Source organism: Agelaius phoeniceus, chromosome 20 (assembly GCF_051311805.1).
Source record: "Agelaius phoeniceus isolate bAgePho1 chromosome 20, bAgePho1.hap1, whole genome shotgun sequence".
NCBI lineage: Eukaryota > Metazoa > Chordata > Aves > Passeriformes > Icteridae > Agelaius > Agelaius phoeniceus.
This window is the reverse complement of record NC_135284.1, coordinates 6505809-6530309: the sequence shown is the minus strand read 5'-3', so window position 1 is coordinate 6530309 and position 24501 is coordinate 6505809. Positions and strand designations below refer to the sequence as shown.

At 42.9% G+C, this 24501-nt stretch overlaps 1 protein-coding gene across 7 annotated transcripts in view; it reads left to right on the top strand.

The window, feature by feature from the left end:
* Positions 1–24501, top strand: part of CUX1 (cut like homeobox 1) — a 276966-nt gene that overhangs the window by 142360 nt on the left and 110105 nt on the right. The window lies entirely within an intron of this gene.

The following is a 24501-nucleotide window of genomic DNA, read 5'->3' as shown; positions in this document are numbered from 1 at the left end:
GGAGAGAGATGAGATGAGGGAGGCTCAGGCATCCAAGTTTTTGGAAAACATGGTCATAATTTGGCCTCCTATGGAGAGATTATTAGTTTTTATATTTTCTTCTCCCCAACAAGACACTTCTGGCACACACACACTGCTGCATTCCTGGTTTCATTCTCGGGTGCTTCATCTGTGTATCTCTTACCCTTTCTATCTCTTGTATTTTATTTAGAAATAGAGCAGTTTCAGAAATAAGGTATTCATTGTGATCTTCCCATCTTGGTGGAAACAAAGCTTCATTTAGTAAAGGATTTTTGTTTGATTCTTAGGCACCCTGGTTCTTTCTGCTTTTGGGGTAGTAGTCCTTGCTCTGTCAGGTTCACCCCTAATTACAGAGAGCAGCATTTTGGGCAGATTTTCCTTGTTTTCAAGTAGAACATGAAGGTAGTCTTAAAAATATATATTCTTGTCTTGTTAATAGCTACTGTTTCCAATTATCCTGTGGTTTTATTAACCATCAGGGCAGGGAACAACAAAAGAGACAGACTGCTGCTGGTTTCCTTTGAACCCTTCATATTTAAGGAAAGCTAATGATGAGAAGGAATTCTCATGATCAGTGGGATTAAGCACAAAGAGTCATTTCAGTGTCTGGAAATGGGATGGGAATGAAGCAGCCATTGCAGATGGCTGGGACACTCAGGGGAAGGGCTGGGACTCAAAGTCACCTCCCTGTGCCCACTGCCCAGGGTTGAAAACCAGTCAAACTGGCACCAATTTCAAATTTCTTATCCTGTGGTTCTGTGGCTGTTGAGGATCTGATTCCCCACTGAGGATGTGGGGAGCCCAGCTGGAGTTCACAAAATTCAGCCCATGGTCGTTTTAACAATCAGCACTTGGGGTTTAAACACCTTTTCTGTCCTTCAGGAAAATCTTTCAGGTGAATTTTGGTCTAGCTCTGGAAGTCCAGTTTCCTTTGAACTCCATGTAAGATGAGCTCCATGCAAAGGGATCAAAACTATTTTTGTTCCTTCATTGATTCATCCCTCTCTGAGGGATGTAAACAAAAGCTGGTTCAGATGGAGCCTTAAATTCCTGCAGATTGACTTTGTTTTTTCCTGCACATAACTGATATTGTTGTTGTTATTTCATGTTGCAGTCACTTCTGGGAGAACAGGCAGAGATCAGTGCTTGTAGGCACTGAACCTAATAACCTCTCACCCTTTTTAATGTGTTTATTTGCAGAGTGCTTCATTTTTTAATACTGTTTCCCTAAGTGCTGTAATTTATCTTGCACTGAACGAAATCTGTTCTCTAAAATATTTGTTTGCATTTCTAATCTCAATCTTTTGGGGAGATTCACATAGAAATACTTGGTTTTTATATGATCTTGAGAGTGACTCTTACCTAATTTATATAGAATTACATAAAATTAGTAGCATCTGCAGTTAACAAGATGTTTATTGTGTTCTGTAGCAGAATGATTATGGAGACTGGGTCTGGAATATGGTGGTCATGGAGCTGAATCCTGAAGCAGCCATTAAGCTTGTACTTTATCTCCCAGCCTAATGTACTGTGAAAACAAACTTGTAGGTCCTAATAACAGCAGAAATATTTTATCATTGTTTTGGATATTTATGGCAGGAATAGTTCTTGCGTAACAACAGTTGTCTGTAGTGTTTGGAGCCCAAATTTTGCAATATGGAAATCTAGAAGAACATGAAAAGGGAACTGAATGTAGACAGTGAAATTGAGTCATCTATTTTAATTGTAAAAACGGGGAGAAAGGCTGAAAAAACACCAATAAAAAGGGTGAAAGACAGTTTGATTCTTTTCTTAAAAGAAGCCCTCTTTTGATCTAAGTCTGAAAAGCTACTTGTATTGCCAATTTTAATTTTATGTTTTAAAAACATGTGATTTTTATCTTAGGCCAGAATTGTTGGTTTTACAGACGCTTATTTGATGCAGATGAATTGGAGTGCCTTCAGGAAAAAAACAGATAATTGTCAATATTTAAAAGCTAACAGTGCTTTTAAGATTTTCAGTCTCAGAATAAAGCTGTCTTTCAACTACTTGAAACTTTGAAAATCTTTCAAACAAGGCAAAAAAACCCCAAGAAGCAGAAGAAATACAGAGTGAGAAGTCTTCATTATCCGCATTAAGGAGTCTGGATTTTATCCTGGAGCCCAGTTGTGGTGATCTGAAAAGTTGGGAATCATTATGTCAACTTGTTTGTTTTATCTTTTCACAATGTCCCATTCAAAGTACTCTACGTGCAAAAGGAGGGACAGAGGCACAGGCAGGCACCTTCAGATGAGATCAGTGGCTGGAATGAAAGTTTCCAGTGCAATTCTGTCATCCCCACGTATACAGAATTCCCAGCAGGTGGGTGTGGGCTGCCCCTGCCCCTTCCCTGAGCCCCAGCACAGCCCCGGGCCGGGCACTGAAGGTGTTAATGACAAAAAGAAGTTTATTATGTGCAGTCATTGCAGTCTGTCAGCTGGAATATCAGAAGCTGCCTTTGACAAGATGGCAGGAGCAAAGTTTTCCATGTGTAGGCTTGAAGTAAAATGTAATTAGCCTTTATGTGCAGAACAAGGATCCATTGATGAATACAGCTGGTCTTTGTTTTCTTCTGTCATTGAGTGTGGGAGGTAAAAGTGTTCTTCTTCATGTTTATTAATACAAGATTCCTTAGACAAATGGCAAGCACAGTTTAATATTTGTTGGAACACAGAGGGGCTTGCCAAAACAGTTGTTGTGTAAGAGGATTTCAAGGTTTTCAGATTATAATCATCTCTGGGTTAAATAAATGAATGATTACTCTGCCTTTTTCAATTAAAGAGGCACATCCTCTCTCGAGGCCTGACACTGATTTTGTTTGCTGTCCCACACGTTTCTATCAGCAAAACTGGGTTTAACCAGCACTAATGAGTTTGATCTGGAGATTCTATCAGACCTGGAACTGAAAAGCAAACTCTGACCTGAGTCTCAGCAAAATTAAAGAATATTGGGGTTGTTTGGTTTTTTTCCTAGCGCAACAGACTTTCCTTTTACTTTCTTTCTTTGTAGAAAAAGAAACATTCTGTATACATTTCCTCAGTTTTCCAGGGACAAACTGTTCTCTCTGACAGTGCTCTTTCACTCCTGCTTTGCTGCAGAATCCAAGCAAGTGCTTGGGATTCCCAGCTGGAATGGTTGGATTCCAGCTTTAGATCAATTCCAGAGCCACCTCTTTGCTCCGACCCCTGCTCTCCCCCAACCTAAATGAATTCTAATTGGAAAAGGACCTTGGGTTGCAGCACATACAGTAGGCTTGTTACATTACTGTTAACATGTGGGTTGAGGCTCCCTGCCTTTGATGAAAGAAAATATCGAATTTCACTGAAATGCTCCATTTTCACCAGCCAGCTTTAAGTAGTCTTGTGAGGATTTCTGGTACTGCCCACTCCCCCCTCTCCTCCCCCCATTTCTGCAATAAAAAACCTTCAGAAACAACACAAACCAGAAAATGTTTGGGTTAAGGTTGTCGGTCACTACCAGTGGATTTTCTGTAAGATTCAGACTTTTTGTCCTTCTAAAAGTAGCACAGGAATGCAAGGGAGAAAGAGCTTTTCATATTTACTGAAGCTGTCACCCAAACACAGCTACTTTCAATAACTTGTAGGAAAACATTTTGCCTCCAGTATATGGGCAGAGGATTGTTGTCCTTCCATAGATCAGACTGATTATTGTTTATTTTGGCAGCACAGCTAAGGGTGACACAGGAGGAACAATGGGAACAGGAGGAGATGCCTGTGGTTTTTGGCTCTTTGGGGTAAACTATGCTTTTCTTCCACACTATCAAACAGACCTGTCCTTCAGGCATCAGTGTAAAATAAAGTTCTGCAGATGTGCTGTTCAGCATGGAAGGAGTGCAGGATTAGGAGACAGGGGACCAGAAGTTTTAGAGAATTCCTGAAGAGTTATTTCTGCCTGGAGTTACGTGGTGGAGTTGAAGTATTCATGTAAAATCTTCTGTTATATTGGGGCAAATCTCAGTTAACTTGGACTTCAGGGAAATAATTCCCAATATACAGTGAGAATTGAATTATTTACTATTTTTTTTTTAAACAAATCTTTCTTGTTTAAGTGGTGGCTGGTGCCAATATATCACTTCTTAGATGTTTTTAGTTTTCCATTTTGATGGTGCTCAGGGTCAAACTGAATAAAAAATAAAGTTGTGCTCCCTCCAGCATCACATAATTACTGTGATAAATGGTCTCAATGCTGCTTCCCCCCATTGAGCCTGAAGTACTGTAGTTAGAGTGGTAGTGTTGGACATGACATGAAATAGCTTCTATTTGCTGTGCCTTTAAGGTCTTAAAGTTTCCTATTTCCTGTTCCTTTGATGAGTCATTAACTTCTAATGCTCAGCTTTGGAATTATTGCTGTATTTAAAGTGATTTCCCTAAAAACAGGAGATTGAGAACTTCATAGGCCATGTCTCTTTTCAGAGTTTTTCCCTCAGTTTCCTTGTCCTACTGCCACCAGTGAAACCCCAGGATTGGTGGCAATGAGAGGATAAAAAACCAGGGAAGATGTTACAGAAAACTATTTTTTAAAGGAAAAAATAAAAAGAGAGAAAAAATTGAATGTTTTGAGTCTTACAGTAAGCTCTGTCTGCATTTAACATTTGAGGTTCAAAGTTTTAACTGTGCCTTATGCAAAACTCACCAGGCTGAAAGTCACTATTGATATTTTGCTTAAAAACCTACACGTGAAGATGAATGGAAACACTTTGGAGATCTGCTTCTTATTTTGACCAAAAGCTTTAGTGTGCAAGAGGGCTTGAGAGCCCATGTGCAAGCCAGCCCTTTTTTGTCACATTTTTGGTTCAGCCTGCAGTCACGCCAGAAAAGCTGCAAAGTTGTATGGGAAGAGAGTTCAAAGTTCCTGTAAAACACTTGGCATTAACCTTTACTTTTGGATAGGGAAACTGAGGCACAAGGAGTGTGGTTGATGCCCAAAGGCAACAGTCAAGCCTTGGCTGGAGTCTAGAAATATGCAGACATGCAAATGATAGACCACAAACTGACAAAAGGGTTATTTATTTTCATTTTTCATTTCTAAGGCTGCATTTCTGAGAACTCCATGTAAATGGAGCCATTGGAGTCAGTAGGAGTTCGTGCTGTAGCTGGGCTCTGTTGCCTCTTTTGTTAGACTTGTAATGCTTGCAAATTAGTTAATGTAACTGTCTGACAGCACCAAAGTGCCCTAGGTCCTCTCAGGGCTTTTATTTTGTTTGTGTTTTAACCTCCAGTGAGACTGTTCAGTTCCTTTTTCTAGTCTAGCCTAAGAGCTGGTGTTATTTAACAACCCAAAGTAGAAAAACACAGCCTTAGGGTATTCCAGCATATTCTAGTCATCACCCTGTTATCTGTAACCTTGGGTTGACGTGAGATCCTTGGATGGAAATCTTTAAATAAATGCAAAGCACTTTGGCTTCCTGTGCCAGCCAGGCTGGGGGTCATCCCAGCCATGGGTGCAGCCAGGGCTTCTCCATGGGACTGCAGCTGCATGGAGAGGATCTGTGTGAAGTGACAAGGGGCAGGAGTGTCCCTGTGTCCCTGTCCTGTGTGTCCCCACCGGCTCTTGTGGAGCCAGACCTCTCCAGGCTGGCTCCAGGAACAGAGGGAGCACGAGTGTGTCCTGCAATCCCAGCCTCCAGCAGGGATTGGCTTTCCTGTGAGGCCAGCCAAAGGATGTTGCAGCTTTTTGAGCCATCTCATCTCAGCAGGTCCCTTTACCTGTAGCTGAACTTTGAAGGTGTCTGGGAGGGCTGTGTGAGGAAGAGGAGCGAGTCAGAGGGAAGGAAAAACCTCCTGGCAGAGGCACATCTGCCCCCAGCAGGGACAAGGTCCTTGGGCTTGCATCTGCCAGTCAGCTGAGCCTGGATTCCACACAGCTCTTTCATGTGTGTCTGCAAATTACAACAGTCTCTTTTTTAATTTATTTTTTTTTTACAATGCAAAGTAGCAAATCAACAGAGTTATTTTGGTGCAGAACTGCTTCCTGGAGGGGCCTTGTCTGTGACAGCAGGAGGGCACGTGGCTGTGCCTGCTCCAGCTCCTGCAGGGCTGGCATGGAAGGGGGAGCAGAGAAACCCTGGGATCATCAAAACCAAATGGTTCAGCTGTTTCCAATGGGGCCCTGCCCTGTGGGGTCAGCCATTCCCACCCCAAAGCAGAGCTCTGCAGGAGCTGCTGAGTTCCACTGGCAGGTGCTGCAGCGCCTGTCTCTACCTGGCCACGTGTTTAATGGGTGATTTCCTGCCCTGGTGTGTACTGGAAACTCTCCTTGTGCTCCAGGGATGGATTCCAGCTGCTTTTCCCACTCCCACGCAGGCAGAGAAATGAGTCAGGAAGGTGCAGTGTGCTCCATTTATTGAGAGATGAGAACGTCCTGAGCAAGAGGGGAACTTCAGGAAACTCACTGAGATCCCAGGCACTAAAACTCTGTGTCCTGGCAAACAGCCTCTTTCTCCTGCCTGGATCTCCTGTCCCTTTGGAGAGCCAGGTGTTTGCTGTGAGGGCTGGCAGCCCTGCTCCCCACTCCCATATTGCTTCATACTGACAACTTGCACATTCCCCCAGTGCTTTCATTTGGGTTTTTTGTTTGCCTTTTCCAAGAACAGGAAGGTGTGAGCCATCACTGTCAGAGGCTGCATCTGGCACAGCTTACCTTAATGAAGTATCCCTATGCTGTTTCCTCGTTAGCAAGGTTTTTCAGCTTCTCATTAAATCTACACCTAAATGTAGGTAGGTCTAAACCCATCCCTGCCTTAAAAGTTGCTGCGTGCCCCAGCTATCAGCCACCTGACTGCAGAAGCAGGGATATTATCCTTTCCACAGCTGCTTTAAAAACAAAAAGTATTTCTGATTTGTGTCATTAGCTCATACTGTTGATGTTGAGAGCTCAGGGGTCTTCCCATTCCTCAGGCTAAAGGCTACAGAATGAAGTCCTGTGCCTGAATTGCTGTACAGGTCATCCCTGCTCTAAAACTCCCAATTATTTCTCCTGCCCACTCCCATATAATTCTTTGAGTTTCCTCTGAGCCCTTTTCCTCGTGTCTGTGGCAGAGGCAGGGCTGGGAGGGAGGTGTCTGCATTGGACATGCAGGAATCACCCCAGCACCTGCACCCCTGCATTCACCCCATGCCCTGGTTGCAGGAGAAAAGGGGGTTTGGTCTCAGACCTGGGGCAGTTCTGGCAGCAATAAGGCCATAAATCAGTGGAACTTCCAGTAAATCAGACTCTCCTGAGGAGCAGTTGGAGTGTGAGGGTGTGGATGTCAGAGGAGCGTGTCCTGCCTGGTTCAGCCCCCTCTGATCCTCCTGGAGACATCACTTAATGGGACCTAAGAAATATTGTCTCATTTACATATCTCTGATCTAATTAAAAGACAATAAGGCCATGTGGGATTGCAGTTTTGTGTCACAGAAGGTATCTGGTGTGGGGGAAATAAAATTGCTTTATCTTGATGAGATTTTTTAAAAAGATAATATTTTAACAAATGAGTTTTAAAAAATACTGTCTTTGATCAGGAAGCTGAGAATCCAGGATAGAACACTGATTCAGGGATTTGGAAGAGCTGGGTGTTGGCCAGCTCATGGAACAGAAGGGATAAGGCAGGATAGTGCAGACACTAAACCCAAGAAAAACAATAGACAACATGCAGGCCTGTTAATAACTTCATTAGCATTCATGTAAAGCATTAAATAAACAAATGCATAATACACAAATCCTGTAAGCCTGAGATTATTAACCCTTCACGCTTCTCTGGTGTTTCTGCAGGAGCAGAACAGAGCAGAGGCTGTGATTTTGTGCTTTGCCTCCCAGAGTTTTAACACCTTGAGAAACTGAGTCACAGGGAGGTTGCTCAGGGGCTGGGGCACTGGAAGGCAACCAGTACTACAGCAAGGATCACAACTGGGAAATCAGGGCAGTACACAGAGAAAAGGACTTCTGCTTCCCCTGATTTGCTTGGCTGCAGCTGCTTGAAACCCAGAATAAACCCCAGCTGATCAAGTCTTGCTTGTGAGCTCTAAGTGCCTGTTTGTAAGAAATTTTGAGCAAAAATTAAATTTGACTGAAGCACTGCCTTGGGGTTATTAACCTTTTGGAGCAGATTTTCAGTGCCTTTTAATAGCTGATCTTTGGTTACTGGTGATCACCAGCTCTCCAGCCTGTCTTCATTCCTTCATGGAACTAATGAACTTTCAGCTGAATAGTGGGGGGTTATTCCCTCCCCCACACAGGTTTTTATTAGTGAGGGGCTTTAGGCTAGTCTGGTGTTGATTTGTTTTGTGCTGGGCATAAATCTCCTGGGTTCCCCGGGGACTGCACCCTCTGGATGAATTTCTGCCCTCTTGCCCCTCCTCATGGGGCTGAGCCCCTCAAAACCCAGATTGCTGAGCTGAAGTCACTTGGGTTTTCAGCTATACTAACAACCAGATATATTCATATATGTATATATATATAAAAAAATACTGATGAAGTGCCATGGCAACTTTTGTCCAATGGTTTCTATTTTCTTCCTTTCCCTTCCTTTGAGCTGAACTTCAGCTCTGGGAAAAGGAAATCTTTCTATTACAGTTGGTGCTAAGCAGAGTTGCAGGGGATGATTGTGAGCAGGTAACTTTTTTTTTGCTTGGTTTCCTCAAGAAATTGTATTTACTGATGTTTCATTTCCTATGTATTTCCTCATTTATGGGATGGGGATTATTAACCTGCCTGAATACATCAGACAGATAACCTGAGGGGCACATATGGCTTTCATAAAAGTATACCACCCATTTCCATCACTGTGAACTGTGTCATCCACCAGTTGGGCTGCCATAAATCGCTGTGAAATGCACACAGCCTTAACCAGTAGTGAGGAGCACATAACTTAACCATGGAGTAACTAACCATCTTAATAAATCTAAATTCACTCTTTGCTGGAGACACTTCAGGGAAAGTGGGAACAATTTCCACAGCCTCTCATCCCACGTGGTCGTGGTAATGTAAAGGGTAAGCAGAGTTCTTGTTCTGCAGAGAGATCCCTATACCCTGCTCTCTGTTTCACCCTCTGTGTTTGGGAATCTGTGTCTCATGTAAAACAAATAAAAAGCCCTGCCAAGCAGCCAGCTCTGCAGCCAGAGTGCCCAGCACCCGTGTGCAGGGCCGTCATTAAAAGATTTCATGAAACAGCCTTAAAAATGAAAAGTTTCCTTTCCAAGAGAGAGAGAGATAATTGAACTCATTGATTTGTTTCACGGTTTGTTTGCCCTTTCATTCCCTTCCTGAGGTGCTGTTTGTTGAGGAATGTCTCCAATTGCCAGAAAGACAGTGGGGTGTCTAATATTTCCCCGCCAGCTCTCCTTTCAGCCAGAGCAGAGTACTGTGGCAAGCCTAGGATATGAATTTTTAATGCAGAACTTTATAACATAGCCCTTGCAGCACGGCTGCACTACTCTCTTGAGCTTTCAGATTTAATGCTCTGATGAACAGAGCACAGACTTGGGGCATTCGACAGCAGTTGGAATTAACCCCTGCCTTACCCAGGGTGTAGCACTTCATTTCCCTCTAGATTAGCACACATGGGATGAAGGTTCCAGATGCACCCACACAGCTGGGATTTTGACTCCCAAAATTATCTAGGATATATTTTCCTTCTTTTAAAAGTGGGAATTTTTGAGGCTGTTCCCTTTTCCTGGGCTCAACAACACTGCAGTCATTCTGTAGTGGATAAAAGGACCCTGTCTTGCCCACTGTCTGGGCTCTGATAACAACCCAGGCTCGATGGCCAGAGAGGGAAAAAAGATTAAATCAGCTCTGTAATGCATCATGGAGATGAATTTGCCATAGGTTCCTGCTCTTCCAGATTGGATCATTTAGCTGTTCATGCAGTGAATCATGATAGTCCATCCGAGGGGATTTTGCTCTCTTTGGAATGTGATCTTAACTAGATGTGGATGTTCTATTAGTCCATCTCCTGATTTACCTAGTGAGAAGTGGAGGGCCCAAAGGTGGAGAAAAGTAGCCCAAATACTCTTCAGGGCATTAGCACATGTTTGTCAGTGTTGAATTTCATCTGCTGTAAAGCTGCCTCTTCACCTGACTTGGTTTAACGTCTGGACTTTTTATTCTTCTGTAGTTGTGGCAATAATAGTTCTGCTTTTCCTCAGTTAGTGCTGCAGTGCTGGTCATCAGCTTTTCTGTATCAGTCCTTCACTTCTGAAACAACACCACTCCTAATGCATTATCTAGAGGAATATTGCTCTCAAAATCCTCCCTTGTCTCTCTGTGTAGCCTTTGGGTTTTTCCTGTGTGGTTCTTTTTGGCAGCAGTGTCACAGCCAGGACTGGCCTCATGGGGGACCTTGGCAGGATTTTGTCAAGGGAAAATTGGTATTTGTAGGTTGAACTTTGATGATGAAGAAGGAGCCTGATGTATTTAAATTGGGATAGAACAGGTGAGAGAATAGAACAGAGGATAGAACAGAGAGATAGGATAAAACAGAGAATTAGCTGGGGCACAGGACAGGCAGAGGTGTCAGTGGCATTTGGAGAAAGACTTAGTGAGGAGCTTGTGCTCAAGTGCTGTTAAACCATTTGCCTTAAACCTTTGTGAATGAGAAACACAAGTTGTTCTTTACTGGTACCAAAATAAGTACATTGACACTGTCTAATCTTAAATCAGCATCTCAGCCTTGGTGAGACATTTACACATTTGTTTCAGAGGAGGTCTTTTAAACAGCTTGTCTTATTATTATAGACCTAAGATTGGCTTGGCTTCCTCCACTGTTATTACTGACTCACAAGATTAAGGTTTTCAAGGTTTGTTGCTAAATGCAGAGAGGTCCTGTTGGTTCATTCAGTAATTCTAGGTATCTATTAACTTCATTTCTATAAAAAAAACCTCTGGATTTTGATAGGAATTCAGTTTGAGACTGGCTTATGAAAAGCACACTCCTGTTTTTATTGCTGTAGTGGTAATTAGCTCTACATCTTATTTTTGTTGTGTCAAGCACACTACCTAAACCAAGGGGGATGACTCAGTTGTGCCATATGTGCAAAGGGCACACAGGGTAAGGCCAGACTTCATTAATGTGGGCAGTCTTTCAGCCCTTGGGTAGGAGAGTGGAAGTGCTGCTCTGGTGCTTGCATTGTAGCTGTGAAAATAAAGGTACATAAATAGAAGCACATAAAATGCATTTGCTGATCATTCATTTGGACATCCATTAGGTCATTCTGTGGTGAATGGAAATATTCTTTCCTGGAGACCACACCAAAGGAAAAGGATGCAAATGGCATCTGCCATAATATTAATGCTGTGTTACCACTGACTGCCCCACCTCAGGTTACTGGGATGGGCAGTTTTAATCATTTTACCCTTTTTTCATTGTTTTACCTGTGTGGTGCTTTATTGTGGGAGTCCTCTGCTTTTACTGAGCCAAAGTGGAAATATTTATTTATTATTGTAGCAGATCTTTATATGCAGACTGGTAGAGTGGAGGAACATGACTCATAGGAAGTAAAAAGATGGACAAATTCCATTTAACCATTTCTGTTCCTCACCACAGTCCTTCCCAGTTAGGGAAGGGAAGATTGCAGAGGAGAACAGGCAGAGTGTCCTGCTATGGATTCCAGGACACCTCTGCCTGGTGCTCCCTGTCTTGACCCAAATCCAAGTGATAAGCAAACAGAGTCCTTTGGAATGTCTCCACTTGGACTCCTGGATGATCACTGTCCATGGCTTTGAAGGTTGTCTGCATGGCCAGAATGATATTTTTTTTTGTTACTGACCCAAGATAAAGTGTTGATTTTTTAAAATTTATTTTTATTTTTTTTTAGTTGCATGTAATCAGAATAAAGTAGCTGCTGTAGTAGGTTATGCTTTTTATAATAGATTTTGATGCTGAGATCTGCAAGATCTAAATCAGGAGGCTGTATCTGGACTTGCTTAAACTTGGGGCTCAAAGCCAGAATTGATACAGAAGTGATTGTTCTACTTTTTAAAATGCAAGTGAGTGCCTGGAATGGCTCATATTTCTAGGGCAGAAGTTTGAAATAATTAAATTGCAGCAGAGTACACGATGTGGGTGTCTTTGAAGAAGGTACTCCTTGGAAATATGCAGCAGCACTTTTAATAACTTCCCTGTCCTGGGCTGGTTTAGATCTGTGGAGCCAGTTGGGAAATGTGCATTAGCATTGGAAGTTGCCATCTGAGTGACAACAAACAACTCCTGCTGCTGGAATGCTAACAATGACAAGTCATTTGGTACAGCCATTTGCCAGTTTAATGGCTTAAGCAGCTTAGTTTTAATTAAACAGCAGCTTCTGTGTATGATATCAGGGAAAATAATGTTCTGCTTACAAGTGGAGTTGTTTAGTGTTGTCCCTAACTTGCTGGAGACACCAAGAGCCTCTTTGTTCCTGCATTCAGCCAGTGCATTGTCTGCCAGTTCATATCAGAACTTGTCTCCAGTAGAGCAAACAAACCCTTCTGGGGTATGGATGAGCCCTAATCCATTGGTTAAATGCAAACTCAGCCTTGCCTTGGTGGCAGGAGCTGCTCCTTGGGTGGGAAGAGCTCCAGCCAAGGGCTGCAATTCCAGGGGTGGTTCCCACAGGGTGTGTAGGCTGTGGGATCCTTCACCTCTCTGCCAAACCCTAGGAGAGGTCTAGGGACTGACTCAAAGGGGTAAAATTCCTGCCTCCGGGCAGAGGGTGCACCTGGCATGAACAAAAAGTGACCCAAGTGTTCAAGGCTGGGTTGGACCAGGCCCTGAGCACATGGAAGGTGTCCCTGCCCATGGCAGGGGGTGGGAGTGAGATGATCCTTAAGGACCCTTCCAACCCAAGCCATTCTGTCATTCTGTGCTGATCTGTTGTAGGAAAAGTGAGGGGTTTGGTCTGAACTTGAGAGTAAATACAGTCAGGAAAAGCCCCATATCCTTCATTCCCTAGAGCCTGGAAACCCAGTTCTGTAGGATAGTTGTGCTGGAAGTGACAACCTTGACACCCTCAGGATAATTTTGCAGGTGGCAGAGTACAAGTTTGGTGGGGACTAACAGAACAAGGCAGCATTGCCACTTGCAGACACAGTTCCTGTTCTGAATCATGCATCTACTGCCTTTCCAAAAAGCCTTTTTTTAATTTACAAGGAATATGTGGTGTGGGCTCGCTCTGTTCTTTGGCTGATGTTCCTTGCTCAGAGATTGGTGTGACCTGAACTCTGTGTGGCAGGTGAGGGTCTGACACTTGTACTGTGTAAGATCAGACTTGTAGCATCACGTGTAGACAACTGATTATCAACAGCCTTGGTTTCAGAGCTGTTCCCTTGGATTTCTGCTACCTGCAAATGTCAGCCCCAGCACTCACTCCATGTTACCTGCTCCCTCTGTGTGCCAGGAGCTGGGAGCTCCAAGGAAGTCAAAATGTTTTGAAGGAATCTTCCCACCTTCTTTATTTCTCCTTTTCATGTCCCATCCCTTCCTCTTCAGTCCTCACATACCTTGGAATCAGTGTGGGCAATTTATGCCAAATCTGATGTTACACCCATGTTAACAACAATGAGGCAACCAGAGGGTTTTTGAGGTTAAGAAGGTAATAATGCACAAGGTTTAGCTCAGTTGTGCTTATTGGGGCAAGCATTGCACATCTTGAATTAGAGCCTCTTGAGACTCAATACAGCCTTACCCTGTCTGATTTATTTAATCACATTTACATGAAATCAGATATATTCATCAACAGAGAACATCGTGAGCAAATCGAATGAAAGCATTACTCAACACAATTTCTGGCAGGAGAATGTAACCTGGAAGTTTCAGGTAGTAAATAATCAGCAGTTTTGTTGCTTATCCCAGTTTGTAGTCACTTAAATTCATCAGCAGTCTTTCCTTGGCTTTTCATATGGATGAAGTCTGGAAGTATGCTGTGACTTCTTGTGCAAGTAGATAAAAATCACCCATCATGTATCATTCTGATAAGAACAGTAAAGATCCAGCATTGCTGTTGGAATCATGCAGGTATCTGACACTCCCAAATTAGGCATTATTGGGTTTTCATCATCTTGGTAAATCAAGGACATGTTCTTGTCACCACTCACCAAAGGAAGATATTACAGAGCCCTTCTTCATGTCATGTGCTCAGAGCTGATGTTATAAAGCAGTTTATCCTTCCTTTCCCAGAGCTCTCTACTTTTAAGGGCTTTGTTTTGCACACTGCTGCAAATACATTTGCTGCCTGCATTAGTCATTTACAGTACTTAGATCCTGTAACTAATAAATTGTTAACATTTGGAGCCAGCTATAATTATCTTTTATTAGTGGTAGTATTAATGGGCATAGTGCTTTCTTTCCTCTCTGGCTTTCTGAACATTTGAGGGGTCTTTAATGTATCTTACACTGAAGCAGCATCTTTGATCCCTGCTTAGACAGTTTGTTTTCTTATCTCTATAAAATGCTCACCAAGAGTTTTTTGTCTTCATGAAGTTTTTGCTTCCTTTGGATGTGCAAAATGGATATCCCAGGGAAAAATACATGGCAAAGCTTTGGTCCTGCAGAATCACCACCTTCCAGGACTGCTTTAAACAGGAGCTGCTCTGGCTGCACACCCATGTGAAGCAGCTCTATAAACCTCATGCAAATCCCAATTTCTGTAATCCCTTGTTGGGTTTGAACCCTAAAACAATAAAATAAATGGTGATTACCAAGGCTAATCACTGGCTATTCTACTAAATGTTCTTTTTATCCATGTTCCAGAAGAACATGGGAGTTTTCTTCCACTTTTATGTGAAAGGGTGGAAGCCCTTAGTTTAACTACTGTTTTTTCTGGTGCCTTTCTTGAATTTTTCCATACCTGAAACCAAAACAACCAGAGGTGCTTGGCTTCAGCATTAATGGCACTCTTTTTCCCAGTGTTTATTTTTGGGTGGGGAAGCTCGGGGAGAGATGATCCTCTGATGGTGATGTTGTTCCCACCTGGGGGAGTATCCAAGGCTTTCCTTTGAGCTTCTGATGAAGATCCTGTGGATGTCAGGGGTGGAGGAAGGCTCTCTCTCAGCTGTGCCATGGCCAGGCAGGCTGCAGTGCTATCAAATGAGCTCTGTGCTGATGGTCCTGATCAGTGATTTTCTGTGTGTCCTGCAAATTCCTGCAATTCCACTGGTTATTGCTAGGAAATCACAGCAATAACTGTGAAAGGCAACCAGTCATAAACTGCAAATGGGCTGTACTAATGTTCCATCCTTTGAAGGAAAACTCCAGGTATCTGCAAGTTAGAAATGGCTGCTGGAGATCCCCTGGTGTATAAGCCCTGGCTGGGACTTGATCCTTTTAACCATGAGGATTTCTGTCCATAGGACAGCAGTGACTCCCTTGTCTTTTTCCTGTTTGTTGCCTTTGTACTGTCATAGTTGTTGTAGTTTTAAATATACAATATTGTGGTGTCAAGCATGTCTGACCAGCTTAACTCATCAGAAAACCATTTCAGCAGAGGGCTGGTGGCTGATAATGGGTGTACTTTTGCCCTCCTCTCTAAAAGACAGTGGCCACTAAATATAGCAGCAGGAGCTATTTTTGATTATGTAACATCTCTATCTGTCTGTACTCTGATTAAATAATCTATTTTCTTGGCAAAGGAGTGCGAGTTCATTTTCTGTTATTGATCAACACCATATTTTAGCTGTGATACAGATAACTTATTTGTCTTGCTGCCTGTTGGATTGATTTCTGTCACTGCCTTGCCATCAGTGGAGCTGGCAGTGGTGGGACCTGCCAGGCACGTGCCTGTCCTCACCCAGGGCAGTGTTTAACAATCCTTCTGTGCAGTGTGTGGTGCATCAACTTAGCACTTTTTGTTGCTGTTTTTCAGTCAACATATTGTCTAGTGTCTGTGTGAGCTAAACCTTTACTATTTATCATTTACACTCACATTGTCTCCAGTTAGTTCCTGATCCCTTGCACCTTCTACTTCCATAGCAGTGAGACTGAGTAAGTTTAGCTGTCTTCAGTACCCTTAAATAACCTATATGGCCAGGACCTGTGGAAGACTTAATTATTGACCATTTTTTGGAACAAATTTAATAAAAAACATCTCTGGATTGAATTTGTGAGCCTTACAATGTATTTGTGCATCCTGTCCATACAGACCTCTCCTCCCACACCTTTTATTTCTGTTATAACATCAGATAAACTCCTGCTGAAAGCTTCAGCCCATGGCTTGGGAAGGTGCTGCAGCCACCAGGGAAGGTGATGAGGAGAGAGACAGAGCCTGAGAGCCCCATCCTCAGTGTTTGCACAACACTGGAGGAGCAAATTGAGGGCCCCTGGAGTAATGATTTACTGCCCAGTGCTATAAAAGGAGCTGAGCCAAGACGAAACCAGCTCTTTTTGGGAAGTTCCAAAGTTTTACTCCCACAGCACAGGAGTGCTGGCACAAGCTGTGTGCTTTGGGAAGAGAAGGGGGGAATCATCCTGCTCCAGGCTGTGCCTGCTTCCAGCCTCCTGCTCCAGGAGTGCCCAGCTGAAGCCATGGCTCAGTCCTGGGGCTCCACAGCTGGGCAGGGGAGCCACACTGAGGAGTTTGGGTGCAGGTGGGACAGCAGACAGGGTGACAGGGTTACCTCTGCACCTGCCCAGCTCCAGGAGCAGCAGGGACAGTGTTTGGCACTGAGGGTCTGGGCAGGGTGAAATTACTCATTGAGCAAATGCTGGCTCTGGGACCTGTTGGTTGCAGAATTAGCCCTGCAGCAAAAACCAGGCCAGTCCAAAAGGTTGGTTGGCATTTCCTTACTTCCCTTCTCTCCTACAGCTGTTTGTTTATGCAGGAAAGATGTCTTTTCATCCACTCAGGGATTCTGCTGTAGTAGAAACGTTGAGGAATTGTCATTAGCAACACAAAACTAATATTTCCAGTTCAAACTCCCCTTCTATAGAAATACTGTATCTGTTCTATTAACTGTCAAAACAGAATAATCAAATAGTTCCTTACCATGGAGTACAGCATTACTCAAGCCTGAGGCTGTTTTATTTCAGCAGCATTTTAAAGTCTCAACAACTGTTGAAAGGGAAATAAAGAATTTGAAAAGTATTTCTGCAAATAACATTTTAAAAGGTTAAATTAGAAAATCCTGCTCTGTTGTCCTCCAAGGGCTTGCAGTCATACCTGGTGTTGTTGGGGTTTGCCATGGAGAACTATTTAAAGTAATTTTGCTGTCTAGTTTGGATTCTGTGTAGACAGGCAATCTGTCAGTCATATTAGTGAGCATCCCTCACAATCCAATACAACTGGATGCTAAAGTTGGAAAAAAATGAGCAGAGTTAAACATTCAGCAGTGATGTGAAAATAAAACCTGCTGGCACAGGAGGCTTGAGGGAAGCTCCAGCACAGCAAGAGCTCAGTGCCAAATTGTCATCCAGCTCCTGGGGGCTCTGGGGGCTGAGCCTGCTTTTGATGTGTCCCACAGAGTGAAGGGAAAGGAGAGGGAGGGAGGCAGCTCCTTCCTCTGAAGCCCAGGAGGTTGCTCAGTGTCCCAGGCCCTGCCCACATGAAGTGATAATGAACTTGTGCAGGTTTGGACAGCACCTGCCTGTCCTCCTTGCCCTGGTTTGTTTTCCCTGCTCTGTGGTCTCACATTCCCTCCTTTGTTTCTTTCTGCCTGGTTTTGTTTTTATTTTTTTTTGCTGCTTTGTCAGTGGGGTCAGCAAGATTGATGCTGTTGCTAGCTCTGAAGTGAAGCTGCAAAGTGCTGACATGATTGCCATTTGACAGGAGTGGTGTCTCCACTCAGAGCAAAGCTGCAACAAATTGGGAAGAGAAAAAACCATATTGGTAATTGAATACATTATTATAAAGACAGCAATCATCCTGGTTGTTAATCTTCAGCATAGCTCCTGGGAAAAGTAAAACCTACTCAAAATATGGAATGAACACATCTCTATCATGCTTTTTGCAATTTTCATTGCCTTTATTGAATAGAAGGACATCAGCTGCCTTTATCAAAGACCATGTAATGCTATTTTCAATAGCCAGAAGGAAATAACTTGCTTGAGGAGCTAACAGAGAATGGGCACATCACCTGTGTTCACTTCTAAGCCAAGAGCACCTAAAGCATCCTCCAAATACATCTTTTAATGCTGTGTTACTGCAGAGCTTTAGAGCTTTTCTTTTGCACAACATGCATGGCCTTTACACTGAGAAGGGCAAAAGGTTGCATTTTAATGCAGATTCCATCCCTAAATAATGCCATAAACCACTGTCCAGGTGCTACAGGTGCTTTGACAATGAAAGCAGGATATTGTTGTATTTGAGTGCCTGTTGGTTTATGTGCTTGGAGGCATACATCAGCAGCTTGGAAAGAAATAGTAAATTGGAGATTATTGGCCTGGTGGACACATTCATTGTGTTTCCTGGCAATAAATCCTTCAAAAGGCCGTGCAGGATGTTGTCTTACACTGCACAGCACCAGCTCAGGCTGGGTAAAGGCACAGATAATTCAGTGAACTTGAGGATTTGGGCTGGGATTGGAACAGTTCTGCCTTTCCCTGCTTTGGGGTGGGGTATTTCCCCTGATCCCTGTTCAGGTCCCTGGGGTTTGTCACTGCTCTGCTGGGAACCAGGAATTTCCCTTTGATCTGTGCCTGTGCACTGACACCTGTACACAGAATTCTGCCTGTGCTCGCTCATTTTCAAACTGACTTAAAGCTGTTGTACTGAATATAAACAGAGGGGAGTTAGAGAAAAGCTTTTATGGGTTCTTACAGTGATGGACAAAGGCACAGAATAAATAAGGGGAATAAGGGCAGAAATCAATCAATACCTAATTTTTCCAAATTACTGAGCTCCTCAGCTCTCTCTGTGGTTAAGGAGGAGATGCTGAGTGTCTCTGGAAAGGAGCTCCTAAAGATTAATCTGGAATATGAATGTTGATACAGTAAAAATTCTGAACAGTCTCCAATTTTTTGTGGTTGTTTGTGCTCTAAAGAAAACAAACATACAGAAATCTGTGATTTTGGCAGTGGTGTAATATGAGGGAAGATTGTTCATTTTGGGGTTGTAACTGCTCAAAACCTAAAGGGATTTTTCAAATGTGACATGGTGATTCTAAACAAAATAAAACAAAACAAGCCAGCAATCCCTTCCATATCCTTGACAAGATATTTGTGCTTATTTTACACATTGAAACTGCAGTGATATTATTAAGTAAATTTAAATATTTGTGTGTATTTTTAGAGGATCTTTAATCAAAGCATAGACAATTCCTCCTGCTGATTCTTCAATCTAAAATATTGCCATTCCAATAAAAGAGAATGACACTTAAGATGCCTGCAATTAAGATTTCTAATTTTGGCTAAATCATCTATTTTAACTCCATAAGTATAAAGAGGTAAATTATTGCAGAGTCTTTATTTTCGAAATATCAAACTACTACTACTTCTACTATAATTATTACTACTTATACTAGTATTAATATTATTAAATATTGTATATAAAAAGAAATTCTATTTATTTAGTTAGTTGGAAAAACGCTTGTAAAAGAGGTTGTAGAAGCTGTAGAAGCAGAATTAATAAGATTTGCTCTTTTAGGAAGTTTTTATTTTATACTTTGTTATATGGGTTTTTTTTAAAGTAAAATTAAAAAAAAAAAAAAAGAAAATAAATAAAAAAGGGGCAAGTTCTGAAAACCTGGCAGGTTGTGCTGCTGTGCCCTGGGAGCAGAGCAGCATCCACAGCCTTTATCCCAGTTTCCAAAGGAAATGGAGCTTCCAGGAGCCTGTGCTCTGTTTTACTGCCAGCCTGCTTGGAGCTCATCAGTTCCCCTCCTAAATTAACTTGGAAGCTGCTGATTGACTTCGGCAGTAATTAACAGCATTAGAAATCCCCGGCACGGGGAGCTCTGGTGGAGCTGGGAATGGCAGGAAAAATAAGGCAGGCAAAAGAACCCAATTGAGGGCTGCAGGTTGTTCAGCCACGGCTGGAGAGTGTCTTTAATCTGTATTTTCTACAATTTGTGGGTGGGAGGTGAAGAGGGGACACTCAGGGGTGAGGGGGGTGTTGCAGGAGGAAGCAGCAATGGGGGGCAGCTAAAAAAGCCCAGGTGGCACAGCTGATATTGGGACAGTAGGTGCTGTCTGAACAACTTTCTGGGAACAATCCATGGGAAGCAGGGCTTTGTTTGGCCTGGGGCTTGGGGAGGATGTTTGGTATCCCTGACTCACCTCCACCAGCAGCACCTCAGGAAGCTGCTCTGGCTGTCAGGTGAAGCTGCTCCAGCAGAGCTGCTCTGCTCAGGGAGGATTTCCTCACTGCAGGAATCCCACAGATTCAGTCACAAAAATGGGGCAGAACCCACCTGACTCCCCCACTTCAGAGGCTGCTCTTTGGTTTCTTACAGCAGCCAGTCCAAAGCTGCTTTTTGGAGTAAATCACTATCACCCAAGTCTATTAAATCTCCCTCAGATGATGTTTAATTGGGGAGCAAATTAACTGCCAGCTGAAGCTCTGTGAGCAGACTGCTCAATGCTCAACTCCTGGCAGGGGGAATAAACACCCAGAGAGCAGGGCATGGACCCAGAGCCTCCAAATGCCCACCTGCCCTGCAGAAATGTGTTCTGGAAATCAGGGAGGTGTTCTGGAAATCAGAGAGGTGCAGGGCAGCTGGGAAGGTGTCAGGATTTACAGATTTGGGAGTAAAGTGAACTAAGTTACCTTTAATAAAACAATCACATCCTAAAATAACTTGCAAAGGGTGAACTAGGGTTTGTGCCAGTGTGGACCACAAACCCACCAGTGGAACAAGTGAATGGAAAAGGATCCAGTGTCTGGTGTGAGATGCACATTTGTTCTGCTTGTGTCAGGATCAGAAGGAACTGAGGGTAGGAAAATCCTGGGAACCAGCAAGGAACTTGCTTTGTGTATGAGGAGAGCAGCTTTCCTAATAGAAAAACCTCTAAAGCTCAATCCAAATGTTTGGATCCTTGGGAAACAATGATTTCATCAGCAAATCTAACTACAGAGTGTACCCAAAAGAGCCCAAATGAGGACAGTGGCAGGAACACAAGGTTTTACAGTGTTCTTGCCTTGATGTGATTAGTAAGGCTGCTGATTTCCCACATCTTATCAGCTGACTATAACACTGGTTTGTATATTTGTTATCTCCATTCTGCATTGTGGTATGGGTGGATAAATAGAAATACCATGGAGGCGACAGGAAACAAAACAAAAATAATCAAACATGTTTGTCACTAGAGCATTAAAATGGCTGCTGTGGCAGACACCAGATGAATTATGCAATACATAACTTAATTCTCTGGGCCACAGATGTTTCATTTTTCCTGCAAGAAGCTGATTGAACCTTGAATGACAGTTTCAGGCAGTCTTTGATTGCTCTGTGGGTCACATGCTTGATATGACCTGCATTTGAGTTGCTTTCTACATGCTGTTGCTTTATAAAACATGTAAAATTGACATCATGTTGGCTGCTCAAGGCCAAGTCAGGAGTAATTCCATGGGTTTGATATGCTGTGTGTGCAGGGAGGGGAGAGGGAAGGGTGCCTGTGTTTAAATTCTGCTGTGTTATTGAATCAGCTGAAGTCAGGAGAGGGGAATTGCAGAAAGCTCTTTCAATTTGTTCCATGAGGAAATTGGGAGTTTGCTGCATCCATGACACCTCACATTGTCAGGAAATTCTGTCACCTCAGGAGTGGCTCCTGCTTGCCAGGGCAGGCTGGCAGTGCTGGGAATGTTTGTCTGGAGCTGAGCACAAACACTTGGCACAACCTGTGGGTTTTGTTGCCCACCCCAAGGACTCCATCCTGCAAATCTGCTGGGCTGGTGCTGCTGCAGCACCTCAACCTCAGGGCCTCAGTGAGGGTGGGATTCTGGCATAAATGCATGAAAAATTAAAGAGCAGAATGTTCTTCCATGCTGTTCTCCATGTCCACAAGGGCAGGTCAGAGGGGTCACAGCAAAGTGGAGTTGCAGGGTCCCTGCTTGTGTCCCAGTGCAGCACCTGCAGCAGAACCTGCCCACAGCTCCAGAGGTTCCAGATTTCCCACCAGCTCCCTCACAAGTTGGTGGAAATGGATTTTTAGACAAGATTATTTCTTTCTGCAAGTTTCAGGTGCAAAAATTGTCTTGAGTTTCAGCACCTTCTTTGAACTCCTCTGTGGCCCAAAGGATTGGGATCAGTGCTCTGAGATAGGAGGAAACCCAGAATGATCCAAATCTGGACACTCTTAATTTCTGACTTTAATGCTGCTCACAGGGCTTTGCAGGGTGAAGCAAAAGCACACTGTAAAAGAAAAATATCTGATCAGGAAAAGAAAGATTTATTGCATTTCTTTTCCTTTTTGTGATGGGCAGCATGACTGCTGGTCATGGAGTTCACAAGAGATCTGTTCTTAGGGAGAGAGTAACACAATGAGAGCTGAGTCAGAGGTTTTTAAATGAAGGCTTGAACAGTGTGGGGAGCCAAAATTCATACTGGCCATGGTGCAGCATGTGCAAATATGTGCCACATAAGAAAATAGTATTGCCATCAAATAAAAAAGATGGATCATCTGTTTATATATTGGGGTTTTTTTTAATCCAAGCAATACATCTTTTCTTTCTTCCAGCTGCTTACATTAAGTGTTCTCTGGTTTGCCAAGTGTGCCAAGGTTGTGTGTGTGTGACACTGTGGGAATTACAGCTCTGGGGTGCTGTGACTTGATGCTGTCTGTTACATATAATTCTTATTTTTCCTCTTTGCCTTTTACTGAGCATATCAATTAATGTCAGTCATATCAATTTCTCTCCAGAAATGATTAAGAAAACACTGATGATCTTTAGAAACTGCTCCCTTGTGTATCACTGGAATAAAGCTGATTTCTGTTGTCTTTAAAACTTTCTAATTGCAAACATGATTGTCTTATCCTTGAAACCCTGACTTAAAACATGAAGAGAAAACAAAGTGCTGTGCAGGTTTTCTTGGAGAGGACTTTCCATATGGAGTGAAAGATGATTTATTCTATAGGGTCTTTTCTCTCTAGTGATTGAGAATATTCTTGTTTTCAGTATCTTGGTCTTTATAAGCAGTTTCTTTAACCTTTTTCCATATTTGATATTGAATATTTGAATACTTGCCACCCTTCACCTGGATTATTTGGAGATCATACCTGCAGCTGTGGGGCTGCTTGATCCTGGTGTGCTTAATGAGGAATCTCTCCCTGAGATTTATTTCCCCAGCCTGGATCTGCGCGTGGGGGCGGCGAGAGGAAACCAGGATGAATTCTAATAAAACAACAAAAAAAAAGATGGGAAAAGCCTTGGCTCTCTCTGCTTTTTGCCAAGGGAGGAACTTGATTTAGTGCAGGGTGTCTGCACAGAGGGGTCTGGGCAGTGTCCAGTGGACATTTCCCACTCCCAGCTTAGTGCAGATGACGTTGGGTGTAATCACCAGAGCACCTGAACCCAGCCTGCCTTTGATCTCTCCATTTAAAGCCTCCAGTCTCTCACTGCTTAGCAGAGAGGGGATTTTTTCCCTTCAATTGAGTTCCTAGGAAAGGAAACACCCAGTTCATTACTAAACTTGGTGGATTTATGAATCCCTGAGCAGAGAAATTCTTTTACAAGAGGCCTGGATTTATATGACACTGGAAAAAGGATTATCTGATCTGAAGATCCTTAGGGGGTTGCTCTGAAAGAAAATATTAACCTATAGCTCTTGCAATTTGAAAAGTAGATTTGAGAACTTAGCACTAAAAGGTGTGTGACATCTTCCCCTTTGACATGTTATGCTGAAATCACTTTTTATTTTGTTCTTAGTACAACCCTTCTGCCTATTATTCCATCTTGTACTGGCAGTAAAGGTGAATTTATCCTCTGTGGATGTTTGTTGGATTGGAATAATTATGAATTCTAAAAAACATGTACATGTGTGTATAATGATACTCAAAAAATGCCAAAAAATAAAATTAGTGGGTTTTTTATATTATCTTACTTTGGAAACTTTCTAGGAAAGTGATTGTTGTTTTTTTCTTTCCTAGAAATTAGGCAACAAATCCTGGGCACCTGGGCAGGTCACCGAGGAGCAGGGATTAGATGAGGGCATCCACAGCAGAGCTTAGAAAGTGGTTTGAATGTGGGTAGGGAATTTGTCTTCCCTCTGCTTTGCTTAAAGAAAAAGTAAAATTGAATATTCAAATGCTGGAATGCTCTTGTGCCCTGAGTGAATGCCGTGATCATTGGGCTGCAGGCAATTCTGCCATTGTTTAGTGATCCGAAATTGCTTCCTACAACCAGGAACCTTCCCTGATAAAAATTTCATTGAAACCTGAAAAAAAATTCACTGCACAGCCTTTTGCTCTTTTTTTTTTTCTTTCTTTCTTTAAATGCTTTGGCCCCTGCTCTTCTTTTCTTCCCTTCCCAGATATCCCAAATAACCTCACATTTTTTGCCTTGTGCTGGCCAAGTGCTGGGTTGCACTGCCTGTAATTTTAAGAGGCTGAGCTGT